At 49.6% G+C, this 11866-nt stretch overlaps 1 pseudogene; it reads right to left on the reverse strand.

Annotated features, from left to right (window-relative positions):
• Positions 1-10893: 10893 nt before the first annotated feature.
• LOC105742693 lies at positions 10894-11412 on the reverse strand (annotated as a pseudogene).
• Between the last annotated feature and the right edge of the window lie 454 nt (positions 11413-11866).

Genomic DNA, 11866 nt, shown 5'->3' on the forward strand with positions numbered 1-11866 from the left:
AGAGAGAGAGAGAGAGAGAGAGAGAGAGAGAGAGAGAGAGAGAGAGAGAATGAGCCAAAGTTCCTCACACACACAAACCCATTGCATTGCCTTTGTAGCCCCAAGAAACCACTCCACGCCCTGGGGTTCACAGAACCCTGCTGGGAACCACAGCACCAGAACACATGGCAAGTAGGGTGGCCACCCCAAGAGTCCTACCCATGGTCCCTGTTCCCTCTTATCTTCCTGCACAGAGTTTGGAAATTAGAACAATGAAAAGTGATCAAGTCAGGGCCAGCCTGATAGATCAGCTGACTAAAGCACCGGCTTAGGCAGAGTGCAACAACTGAGGTTCGGTCCCCAGTGTGCTGTTCTGACTCAATCCCCAGAGATAGTGATTGAGACTAGGCGTGGTGGCACAAGTCTGTAATCCCAGCACTTGGGAGGCTGAAAATAGGAGGATCATCACAAGTCTGATCTACACAGTAAGACCCTGTAGACCCTATACTAAATACATTTAAAAAAAAAAAGTAATCGAGTCATGGAGAGTTAACTAGAGATGTCAGACAAAAAACAGCGGAGGGTGTCAGACGCCATGCCTCCCTGCAAACTTCTTCGCAGCTTCCCTGCCTACGTGGATGGGCCGACTGCTAGAGAGGACACAGCTCTCCCTCTGCTCCGGTGCCTACGCCCTCCATCATATCACGCCTCTGCCTCAAGCTTTGTGTCTTCTCTTCACTGGGTCTCCCTGAGGACAGACAGCGCTAGGTTGGCCTACGGGGCATGAGAGCTCACACAGAGCAGAATACAGCTGTCCCAGGCAAGGCTCAGAGACAGACATTTTATTTGCCTGGGAACCTTCTTCCCGCTCTTGGCCTGTCCTCTTGCTCCTCACTGAAGCACCAGGGAGTGATAGGCAGGCAGGGGGCAGGCAGAGGGCAAGGCCCGCAGGCCCTGCCGTGTACCGTGCACAGCCCCAGCTCATGGGAGTAGCGCAGAGACAGAGAGGTGGCGGCCATCGCCTGCCGGGGCCACGGGTTTGTGCTCGCTTCTGCACCTTAGCTCCCTGTGCCTCCATTTCCTCCTTTTCCCCGCTTCCCCAAGGACCCCTAAGAAAGGGCCTGAGGGAACGCACTGGCTTCAAAAGGGAATGCATGCAGTCAGTGCCAGCAAATGGTCTGACAACCCTGTGGGAGAAAAATAGGACCATAATGGGGCCAAGCTAAGATTTCCATTTTATTTCCTATAGGAGTAGACGCAGGGGTCCTTCTCTGCCTGCCCCAGCCAGGCCCTGGGTAGAGCTCGAGCTGTTCCTCTGCGCTGCCTGGGCAGTGAGGGGGAGCCCAACCCACGCATCCTGCCAGGCCCTCCTGCCCTGGGCCCTCCCTAAGATTCCCATCCTGCCTTTTCCAGCCCCCCTTGCAGTTGAGTGCTGGCTGTTGTTCTCACAGAGTTCTCTCTGAGTGGCAGCCTCCTGGAGTCCATTTGCTTGGAGTTCTAGGGTTTTGCTACCTTATCTTTTCCCCTTTTAGGGCAGAGCTTGTTTCTCAATCTTAAACCACTCTTTTTGAAAAGGAAGTGAGATGCCGCTGCCCACCTGAGGACAAGGATCCTTGGCAAATGCCAAAGATTCTTCCTGTCGGAGCCCCAGCCCACCTGCCCTAGAGCCCCTGCCAGGCCTGGAGCCAATCTGTTAACTCCCTGAGGGCCCTGGGCCCAATAATCCTGTCCTGGCAGGCCTTGTAGCTGGGCCCGGAGAATTTCGACAGGAAGCTGGCAAATGCCTTCCATACTGACTCGGTTTCTGGCTTGCTTTGGCATCAACATCCTGTCTGCCCTGTTTCCTACGGAGGGACCAATGAAGTCCATACCCCAGAGAGCTCAGGAGGAGAGCTGGCCTCACAGAACTCCTTCAGCAGCTATCAGAAAGAGGAAGCGCCTAGCAGCTGGGGACACCAGGGAGGGAACGTGGAGTCCAAAGTCCAGAGAGGCTTCTTCTTGGCTGAGGTAATGCCTTGCAATGAACCCTTCTTAAGGGCAGCTCGGGAGTGGCAGCCCCACCCGCAGGGACCTCCCCAAGTCCACTTCACCCTTACCACCCTTCTGTTCGCTCAGGCGGAGGAGCTTTGAACAGCGTCCTGCAGATCCAGCAGCAGGAAGAGCGTGCTATCCCCGATTCGTCCATGTGAGAGAGCAGTGGAACCCAGAAGAATGTCCAGAGACCCAACCCTAGAGATAAAACATTTCTATATTCTGGAAAAGCTTTATTTTTATTCCTGTTTTACATTTATCCCTCTAGTTCTTCCATTTGTCTAGAGCAGAGTCCCTCTGCCAGGACCTAGGAGTGACAGGGCTGCTGTGGCTTCTCTGTTCTGGTCACAAAGGGCAGGGCTCCCGAGGGAATTTGCCTTGGGCTTCTCTGTGCCCACTGGGAGTCAAAGAACCGGTCTTCCCTTCAGAGAGGACCCTCAGCTGTGACAGTCTGTCCTCCTCCCCACTTCCTTTCTTTCCTTCCTCCAAGGAACACAAAAGGTCACTCTGGAAATACAAGCTCACCCTGGAATGGGTGAGCCTAGGACCTAGGAGGCAGGCCTTGGGAAGGGAAGCTCTTTCCTGGTCAGGCCTCTGGCCTCCCATACTCCCAGCCTCCCTCTCTCTCCCTCTTCCCCTTTCTTCTTGCCATGGTCTCTCCACACCCTTCTTCCTTCCTTCTCCCTCACTTTCTTCCCACCTTTCCTTCCTCTAACAGAAGGTAACAACACCACACGGGCTGGACATGGACCCTATAGTCACAGGTCCACAGATCCCAGCTCACAGCCCTGCCATGGACCAGCTATGGGCCCTCAGCTGGATGAGTCCCCTCAGCTCCCAGAGCCTTAATTTCTTGTGCTTGAGTGGAGGGTCTCACCTGCCACTGTGCTGTCAATGGGTGAGGTCATGTCTTCTAAGCACTTTGCCCAGGGCGAGACATAGCAGATTCTCAGCATATGAGGGACTCTAACCTGCTGGCACAGCAGGAGCAAGACAGACACCTTGTTTGTAATCTGTATCATAATGCTCGGTAATTATTTGTCTCTGTAAGCAGTGGAAGGAGATACAAATAGTTTCTCTGCCAAGCGCTCAGGGGCCAGATTTCCAGCACTCCTGCCCCAGAAGTCCCAGAGTCAGCTGGCAGCTGGGAGGAGCAGTCACAGCTGGGTCCTGCAGCCAAGGGCTTCTCCACATGGTCTGTTCAGCTCGCTGGCTTGCCCAGAGCCTTCTGTTTCTCTCCAGGAAGTGATCTTCATCTTGGGAGAAAGGCATAGGTCTGACACACTCACCGTGCCATCTGCAGAGCGGGGCAGGCTCAGGTCCTGTCTGGGCAGGCCTGGGAAGTCACTCATAGCCACCCATGTGGAGTCATCACCTGTGGCCTGTGAGAGCCTTGGGTTGGGGGGTCGGGTGCTGCCTCCCGGGTGCCAGATCTCCCTGGAGTGACCTTTTGAAAGGAAGCTGAGATCCACAGGCTTGGCAGAGGAAGGCATGATGGCGGATGGCGCTGTCTGCCGCAGTGGCAGTCGGAGGCCGAGGCAGTGCAGCGTTCAGCCTCTGCTCTCTCTCCCCGGGTGAGCCCACCTCAGCGGGGGCCTGAGCAGCCTGTCTGCCTCCTTCCTGTTCCTGCAGGCTGGACTCCACCCTGGCCCAGTAAGAGCTCTCAGATGCTCCTGCCTCTGCCACCAGATCCCTGCAGGCAACTGCACAGGTTCATCACCATGTACCCCCAGAGAAGAGCTGAGCAGCTCCAAGGCTGCACCAGGCCCACCATGGAAGACGTGGTACGGCGCCATGATAAATGTGCTCGCCACGTGTCACAACAGGTACTACTAGGACAGGACTCAGTATCATAAAGACAGAGTTTCTTTCACACTGATATATTAATTTAAGTAAGGAATTTCCAAAATTGTTTTTCGTTTGAGAATGAGATCTCATTAAGTTTTCCAAGCTGGCCTTGAGCTCAGATTTCTCCCGCCTCAGCCTCCCAACTAGACGGGATTGCAAGTGTGTGTTAAACCTTTAGGGGATTGTCTTAGTTACTCTTCTCTCATTGCTGGACAAATACCTGACACTCAAAATGAAGGAAGAAAAAGTTTATTTAGCTCACAGTGACTGGAGGTTTCAGTCCATACTCAGCTGGCTCCAAGGCAGAGCGGCACAAGGCAGAGAGCACCATTCACGAAGGCGGCAAAGAGCAGAGAGCAAAGGGAACGGCAGCAGCCCAGGCAGCTAGCCAGCCTCTCTCCTCTCCATATACTGTAATGTGAACTGCCTGCCCCAGGGCAGGTGCAGCATCCACACCCACAATAATCAACGGCAAACTCCAGAAGCCTCCCCAAGAATACATGAGGCCTTGGGGGGACACTAGACACTAACCATAACAGGGCTGGTCCAAAAATTTATACGAAAGCAAAAAGCTGAAGTGCTTTGGAGAACAAGCAGACTTACCCTGCCAGCTCTTGCAACCTCACAGACCCTTCCACCAAGGAATTTGTGCAGCAATAGACAAACAGGCTGGGGAACAGAATGGTCAGCCTCCAAGTAAGTCCACGTAGATCTGAGTAATGTTGAGGGGGAAAACACATCTTAATTTCCTGTCTATGGTATGAGATGATACCAAGTTGAGACGCTTAACATGCAAAGCAATATAAAATGTCATTTAGCAATATACGCTTTTGTGGTAAACAGAAAAGCGTGCATATGAATGACTCAGAAGGAGAGGAAATGGATTTCTTTGGGATACAGAACATCTGTTAGCTCCAACGTCCTTGGTAAAAGAAGGAAAATATCCAAGGCAAAAATGGCAGATGATGCATGTCAGAGCTGGGCACGGGAATGCGAACGTTGGCAGTGTATCCCATGTTGCCTGGGGGTTGAAGTATTAAGGAAAAGAATCTCCATGTCCTTGCTTCCCAGCATTCCCCAAGGCATGGGTATGGCCTGAGAAGCAAGAGGCAGATTGTGTGTGTGTGTGTGTGTGTGTGTGTGTGTGTGTGTGTGTGTGTGTTCACGCGTGCAGGAGCTCTTCATGTAAGATAGCCAATGACTTCACAATCATTCAGTCAGCACCAGCTAAGCATCACACACAAGAAACAAAACAACAGTGAAGATCTAAGCCTTCCCCAGCAGAGCAGACGGTCACACAGTGATAAATGCTGAGACTGAGGCCCAAGCGATCATTGCAAGCTAGGAGGAAACCACCGAAAGTGTTTAGGTGAGAAGTCATGAACCCGCCAACTCCAGCAGAGGGATTTTCGTTATCTGTCAGCTTATTGTACCTGTGGGTTTTGTATGTGCAGTTACCCAACTTTGGTTGGAAACATGGGGAAAAATATGTTCATGCCGAATGCACCCACCTCCGGAGGCCATGACTTCCTGAACAATACAGTAATGCTAGGATTTACACAGTAGTCACTCTGCATTGGGCATTGTGGATAATCGGGAGATGATTTAAAATACACAGAAACGTGAGGGTAAATTGTAGGCAAATGTTACACTCTCTTATGCAAGGGACTTGAGTACCCTCTGTTTTGGTATCTAAGGGACCCCTGGCACCAGTTCTGAAGGACAGCTGTAGTTTTCTGTAAAGCCACACAGTCCTCAAGGGAGGGCCAATGGCTTAATCGGATTTTGTTTGTCTCTGTTGGGTTTTGTTTAATCAGGTTGTATTCCTCTCCCTACAGCACCCACAGGAGTTCCCTGCTGGAGGGGGAGCTCAGTAAGCGCAAGCTTCTGGGAAGGAGGAAGGAAGCAGCCTGGGGTCCCACCCTTTCTTTTAGAGATAAGCAAGCAGTGGGAGAGGGGGGTAGTGAGGCTCTCTAGGTCATCCTTGGCCAGACACTGGCTGCCCCTCTCCATAACTGCCAAGAGTCCTCCAGCCTCTGACTGACCCATTTGTAAGCAAACGCACTTTCAACAGAAAGACTTTACCAGCAGAGTCCAGTTATAAGAAAACTGTTATAAAGTTGTATTCTGCAGCTCAAGCCTATAATCCTGGTGTTCTCGGGGCCTGAGGCCAGAGGATCGAAAGCTTGAGCCCAGCCTGAGCAATAGTCATCTCCAAATATAAAGTAAAAAATTTAAAAGGGACTGAGGATGTAGGTCTGTGTGAAGGTCCTGAGTTCAATACCCTCACCCCACCAGCGCGCACACACACACACACACACACACACACACACTGCCTTCTATAAGAAAATGCTTTCCTTTGCCCTCAGGCAGAATTTCTTTGCAAGAGACTGCATTGTATGTGATGAATAATATGAATAATACAAAACAATAAGTCCTTCCACTGGCCTCCTTCCAACTATCCAGGTGGCCCTGAAGGCACTTCATCTGGTGCTGTTGGCATTGAGGGCAGGGCCAGGCCAGCAGCAGCTGAGGACTTTGCAGGCCTTTTGTTCATCACCATGAACCCCAAGATTCCCACCCCCCCAGCATGGTAAACTTGCAGTCACCCGAACACAGTTCACCTATGCTAACCAACTGCACACAAAGAGAACAACCCCTAGGGTGCACACAGGTGTGAACACGCTGGCGCCCATCCTCTCTGTGGTTCCTTTGGTCTCCTATGGTGACACAAGTGCTCAGGTCCTTGGCTCCTCCAGCCCCTGGGCTCTAGATCCATCTCCTGCTGGGGTTGACCCTACCTACTCCATGCTTTGGCTTCTCCTCAGGTGGCTCTTCCAGTATCTTTGTGTGTGTGTGTGTGTGTGTGTGTGTGTGTGCGCGCGCGCGCGCGCGCAGGGTCTCACTATGCAGGTCAAACTCATGGGGATCATTCTGTTTTCAGCCTCCCCAGCGCTGGGATTACAGGCATGCGTCACCATGTCTGGACATGGTGGCCAGTTCAGTGCATCTGGGGGGGCAGGGCTGGCATAGCATGTGGTGCCAGGGATCGAACCCTGGCCCCTGTGCTTGCCTAAGCAGGTGCTTCATCTGCTGAGCTATCTCACTGGTCATAATTTTCCAGTATCTTTGAGAAGCTGGCAGCTTAGAAAGGAAAATACCAAAGAGCACTCTCTGTCCTGCTTCCTCCCACACCCCATGTTCCCTGTGTGAGGTTCTGCAAAGAGCCAGCTGTCCTCGCTGGTCTCACTTCCTGTTCACCTCTCAGCCACCCTGAGAGCCAGCCTCTCCTCTTCCTCGGGTACAAGTGACTGGGTGGGGATAGAACCCTTGGTGTGTGCTTACTGTCTGCAGCCCAAGCACATTTAAAGTGTTCTGCGTTACTAACCATTAGGTTTTTCAGAGGCGCAGCACAGTGATAGGACAGATAAAAGAAGCCTTTACTAACTCTGAAGACACGGAGAAGATCAAGGGCAGATGGGGCAGATCCTCTGACCTGAGACAAAGAATGATGGGCTCTTGTGGACTTTTGTTGGGGAAGGAGTTTGAGGGGCAGTTTTAATTACATGTAAGGAGCTGGTTGGGGTCTCTCCTGTGTGTGCGAAAAGTGAGAGGAAATTGTACCCTGGACTGGGGGGGGGGAAGGAGGAGGAATTGGTCACTAAGAAGACAAGCTGTCGTTTGAAGGGCTTCAGCCGTGTTAGATGGCCACCATGATAATTCAGCAGTTCATAGTAGGGCCAGAACCTATCAGGGGGGCTGGGGAGATGACTCCGTGGAATAAGCACTTCCCTGGCAAGCACAAGGGCCTGAATTCAATCCCTAGTTCCGTCCCTCCCCCCAAAAGAAGAACCTATCATGAACCATGGCTGTGATGTAAGTGCTAGTGGATTTACATTTTGTAGAGGTGGAAAGTGGGGCTACAAGGGTTGAGTATTTGCCCTGGGCCACCAGGATCTGAGCAAATCAAGTCCGGCTCCACAGTCCACCATTAAAGTTTTTGTTGTTGTTTTGTTTTCTCCTCTCTTATACCTTGTATCATTTTTGTTGAAGGAAAAAGTACACAAAAGATGATGTAGCCCTGTCCTATTTGTTCACTATTTTCATACTTTCCAAGGTTCTATCATGTTCAAACTTAGAGCAAAAAGAGGTGCGAGTCTGCCATCAAGATGCTCAGAGCCCCAAGGGGAGGTGGAGCAGTAATACGCTATAGAAGGGGCTCCAGTAACTAGGAGGCACGAGCGAGGCCTGTCCAGAGGAAACAGTTTATTTTGCTTGCGGCAGTAGATTCTAGATTTTGCTAGGCACTGGAATCCACAATTTTTAAAAACTACTGATGCCGGCACCCAGATGGAGATGTTTTGATTCTCTTGACACGGGAGATTTTCTAAATTCTCCAGGTCATTCTAGTATCTAGCAAAATTTAGGAAACACTGGCTTAAAAAGGTGATATGCAGAGTTAGATTTCAAGTAAAACAAAGTCAAATTCAAAAAATAGAACAAAACAGAGCTGAGGGGTGCCATGAATTAGATTCCATTTAAAAATCGGCGAAGAGTGCATCCTGCTTGGCACGGCTGGATGCAGTAAGGATTTCTTTCCTCTCCCCCTTAAGATGAGCCTAGTCTCAGGCTCCTTTTATTTGCAAAAAGCAGCCATTCATTCTCTGTGCTTCATTTCTTCATGGCCAGTGCATATAAATATGATGTCCTCCAAGCCCAGACCGCAGTCCAGGGCTGCTTGCTTGCTTGCTTTCTTTCTTTTCTTTTCTTTTTTTTTTTGTATTTTAGGGAAAAGTCTCCAGGGTGTTCAGGGTCTCACCACTAGATCAGACTCGTCGTGGTCCACCTGTTTACAGCCTCCCAAGAGCTGGGATTATAGGTGCGCGCCACCACGCCCAATCTCAATCGCTTTCTCAGTGGGCCCTGGGAGCGGGGCTGGCACAGCAGGCCCAGGGATCGAACCCCCAGCCCCTGTGCCTGCTTGCAGGCACTTTAATTCGCTGAGCTATTTGACCAGCCTATAGGGCTGCTTTCACTGCCTGGTTCACTTCTTGGACTCAGAGGCTGGTTGGCTTAGTGCAGGTCGAGGACACACATCTGAGGCTAAGACAGAGGTAGCTTCACTTGGAAATCCACAGGGTACAGAGCGATGTGTTTGTGACGGATCCTAAATGTTCTGGGGGTGATGAGATGACCAGGGTCAGGGGGTGGAGCTTAGCTGTCTTTTCTTATAGGTGGAGGTATTTAAGTAGGAAAGTGATACAACCACTTTTCTATTTTAAGATGTAACTCATAACTCTGACAGTGATAGCAAAGATATAGGTGAATAAAAAGAAAAGATCCTAGGGACCTAAATCAGGTTGCAACAAGAGTCATAACTGAATATCAAATACTGGGTAATTTATAAAGATAAGAAATTTAGTTTGCGAAGCTCCAGAGGCTGCAAAGTCCAATGTTGAGGCGTCAGTAGCTGGCGAGACTGTCCTGCCTTCATCCATGGTGGAAGGTGGAGGGTGGGAGAGAGCAAGCGGGGGCCAAGTGCGCTGGGCAGCAGCCCACTCTAGAGATAACGGGGCCACTCCTGTGGTACTGACTTCCATCTGCTCATGAGGGCAGAGTCCATATGAGCCAACCAAGTCCAAACGTCCCACCTCTCGACACTGTCGCCCTGGATAGTTAGCTTCCAACACATCGGCTTAGAGTACACATCCAGCCCATAGCCAATGTCTTGAGAACAACCCGGAAGCAAGGTCCAATACAAAAGAATCTGGAATTCAGGTTGAGAGCCGGTAGCCAGCCGAGTCCATCTGACAGTATGGCAGGAGGGACAAGCAGGGGAGGCAAACAGGGCTGCTATAGCAGAGGACTGGGCAGACAAGTGGCCCTGGGAGATAAAGGAGGAGGCGTGGTCAGCAGTGTCCTGGGGTGAAAGGAAAGGGAGGGGGACAGAGGCTGAAAGTGGAACGTGGCTTTGGCTGCTGGGAGCCACGCTCCAGGGCTTCGCAGTGCCGTTGGAGAGTGCAAAGAAAGGGCAGGTGGATCTTCCCTGAAATATGAAGCAGGGCCGTGGCTCAAGGAGATGTGCCCAGTAATTCCTATACATTCGTTTTGCAGCTTTTGTTTCCTTTGAAACATTTCATTGTGTTGGTTGGATGAGAGAAACCTGATCATGGTTAACACTACCACAAAAAACTAAGAGAGCAAAAGGGCGAAGATAAACCATAATGATTTTCCATAGAAACAGAAAGCAGATCAGCAGCCGTCAGGGGCCCAGAGGACAGGGAACGGGAGTGGCTGCGTAACACAGGTGGGGTTTCCTTTGGGGGTGACAAAAATGTCCCGGTACTAGATAGTGGTGATGGTTGAACCATCCCATGAATTCACTGAGCGCCGCTGAATTTTATACTTGGAAATGGCTGAAATAACAAACATTTAAAACTATATCTTTCAACACACACACAATGATCTCATTAAATGCCATCTTTGGTGAGTTTTGTATATTTCACTTAAGTGAGTCATCACAAGTTTATGATAACTTTTGACAACTTTACTACCTTCATTCTCTGTAAGAGAAGGTCAAGGTTCAGAGAGAATCATTAATCATCAAGATTCTATGGCTCATTTGAGATTCCAACTCATGTGGACTTAACTACAAAGCCCAGGCTCTTACCCATCTCTCAGCCCAACATTATTCCATAGATACATACACCAGTCACGTGAATTGAGTCATGCCTGCCAGTGTGTTAGTCAGCATTGTTGTTTCTATAACAAAACACTTGAGGCAATCACCTTAAAAACATGAAAGTTTTGTTTGGACTCATAGTTTTGCAGGTTTTGGCCCCTAGTTGGTCAGCCTCCTTGCTTTTAGGTCTGTAGTAAGGTAGTAGAACATGACAGGAGTGTGTGCTAAAGGACACTGTTCACCTTGTGGCACCCAGAGACCAAGAGATTGCTTGATGTGTTAGTGGTACAAATATCTAGATGATAAGACTCTTTTTCTTTCCTTACATTTAGAATTAGCCAGCTGGACTCAGTTTAGAGGACACCAATTTTGTTGGCAACATCTAGTGCATCATAACTGGGAGCCAGTCAAACATATGCCTTCTTCTCTCCATCAGGCCTGATTAGAGTATTGATCTTGGCAACATCGATGTCATAGAGCTTCTTTACAGCTTGTTCAATTTGGTGCTTATTGGCCTTGACATCCACAATGAACACGAGTGTGTTGTCCTAGATCTTTCTCATGGCTGACTCTGTGGTCAGGGGGAACTTGATGATGGTATAGAGGTCAAGCTCATTTCTCCTGGGGGCGCTCTTCCGAGGGTATCTGGGCTGCCTCTAGAGCCACGGTGTCTTGGGACTGCGGAAGGTGGGTGACGTTCGTATCTTCTTTTTATGGCTGTGGGAAGCAAATGTGATAACCACTACACTACGGGAACAGCCCTTTTTGTGGCTGTGGAAGCCTTTCAGCCTGGCCTTCTTGGCCTCCAAAGCTTTTGCTTTGGCTTCAGCTTTGGGAGGAGCAGGGGCTTCCTTCTTTGCCTTCGTCACCATCTTGGTAAAAAGGTTGAAATGCTTTTCTTTCTTTCTTTCTTTCTTTCTTTCTTTCTTTCTTTCTTTCTTTCTTTCTTTCTCTTTCCTTTCTTTTTCTTCTTTCTTTTGTTTCTTTCTCTTCTTTTTTCTTCCTTTCTTTCTCAGTACTTGAAATCAAACCCAGGTATACAATACCACTGAGCTACATTCTCTACCTCTTTTATTTTTTATTTTAAGACAAGGTTTCAGAACATTGCCTAGGTACACTGCCTCAAGCTTGTGATCATTCTTGGGATTATAAGCATATAACTCCATGTCCAGTTTATATTTTTATATTATTCTTTTTTATCTTTGGGATGGGTCACAGCTTTGATTAAAAACAGCTTATTTTGATTAAAGCAGCTTATTTTAATATAAGGAAGAAAAAAAAACTTCAGAGATAGGGTGGTTCTCGGAAGAGTTATCGGCACACAAG

This window comes from Octodon degus, unplaced genomic scaffold (genome assembly GCF_000260255.1).
Source record: "Octodon degus isolate 3935 unplaced genomic scaffold, OctDeg1.0 scaffold00067, whole genome shotgun sequence".
NCBI lineage: Eukaryota > Metazoa > Chordata > Mammalia > Rodentia > Octodontidae > Octodon > Octodon degus.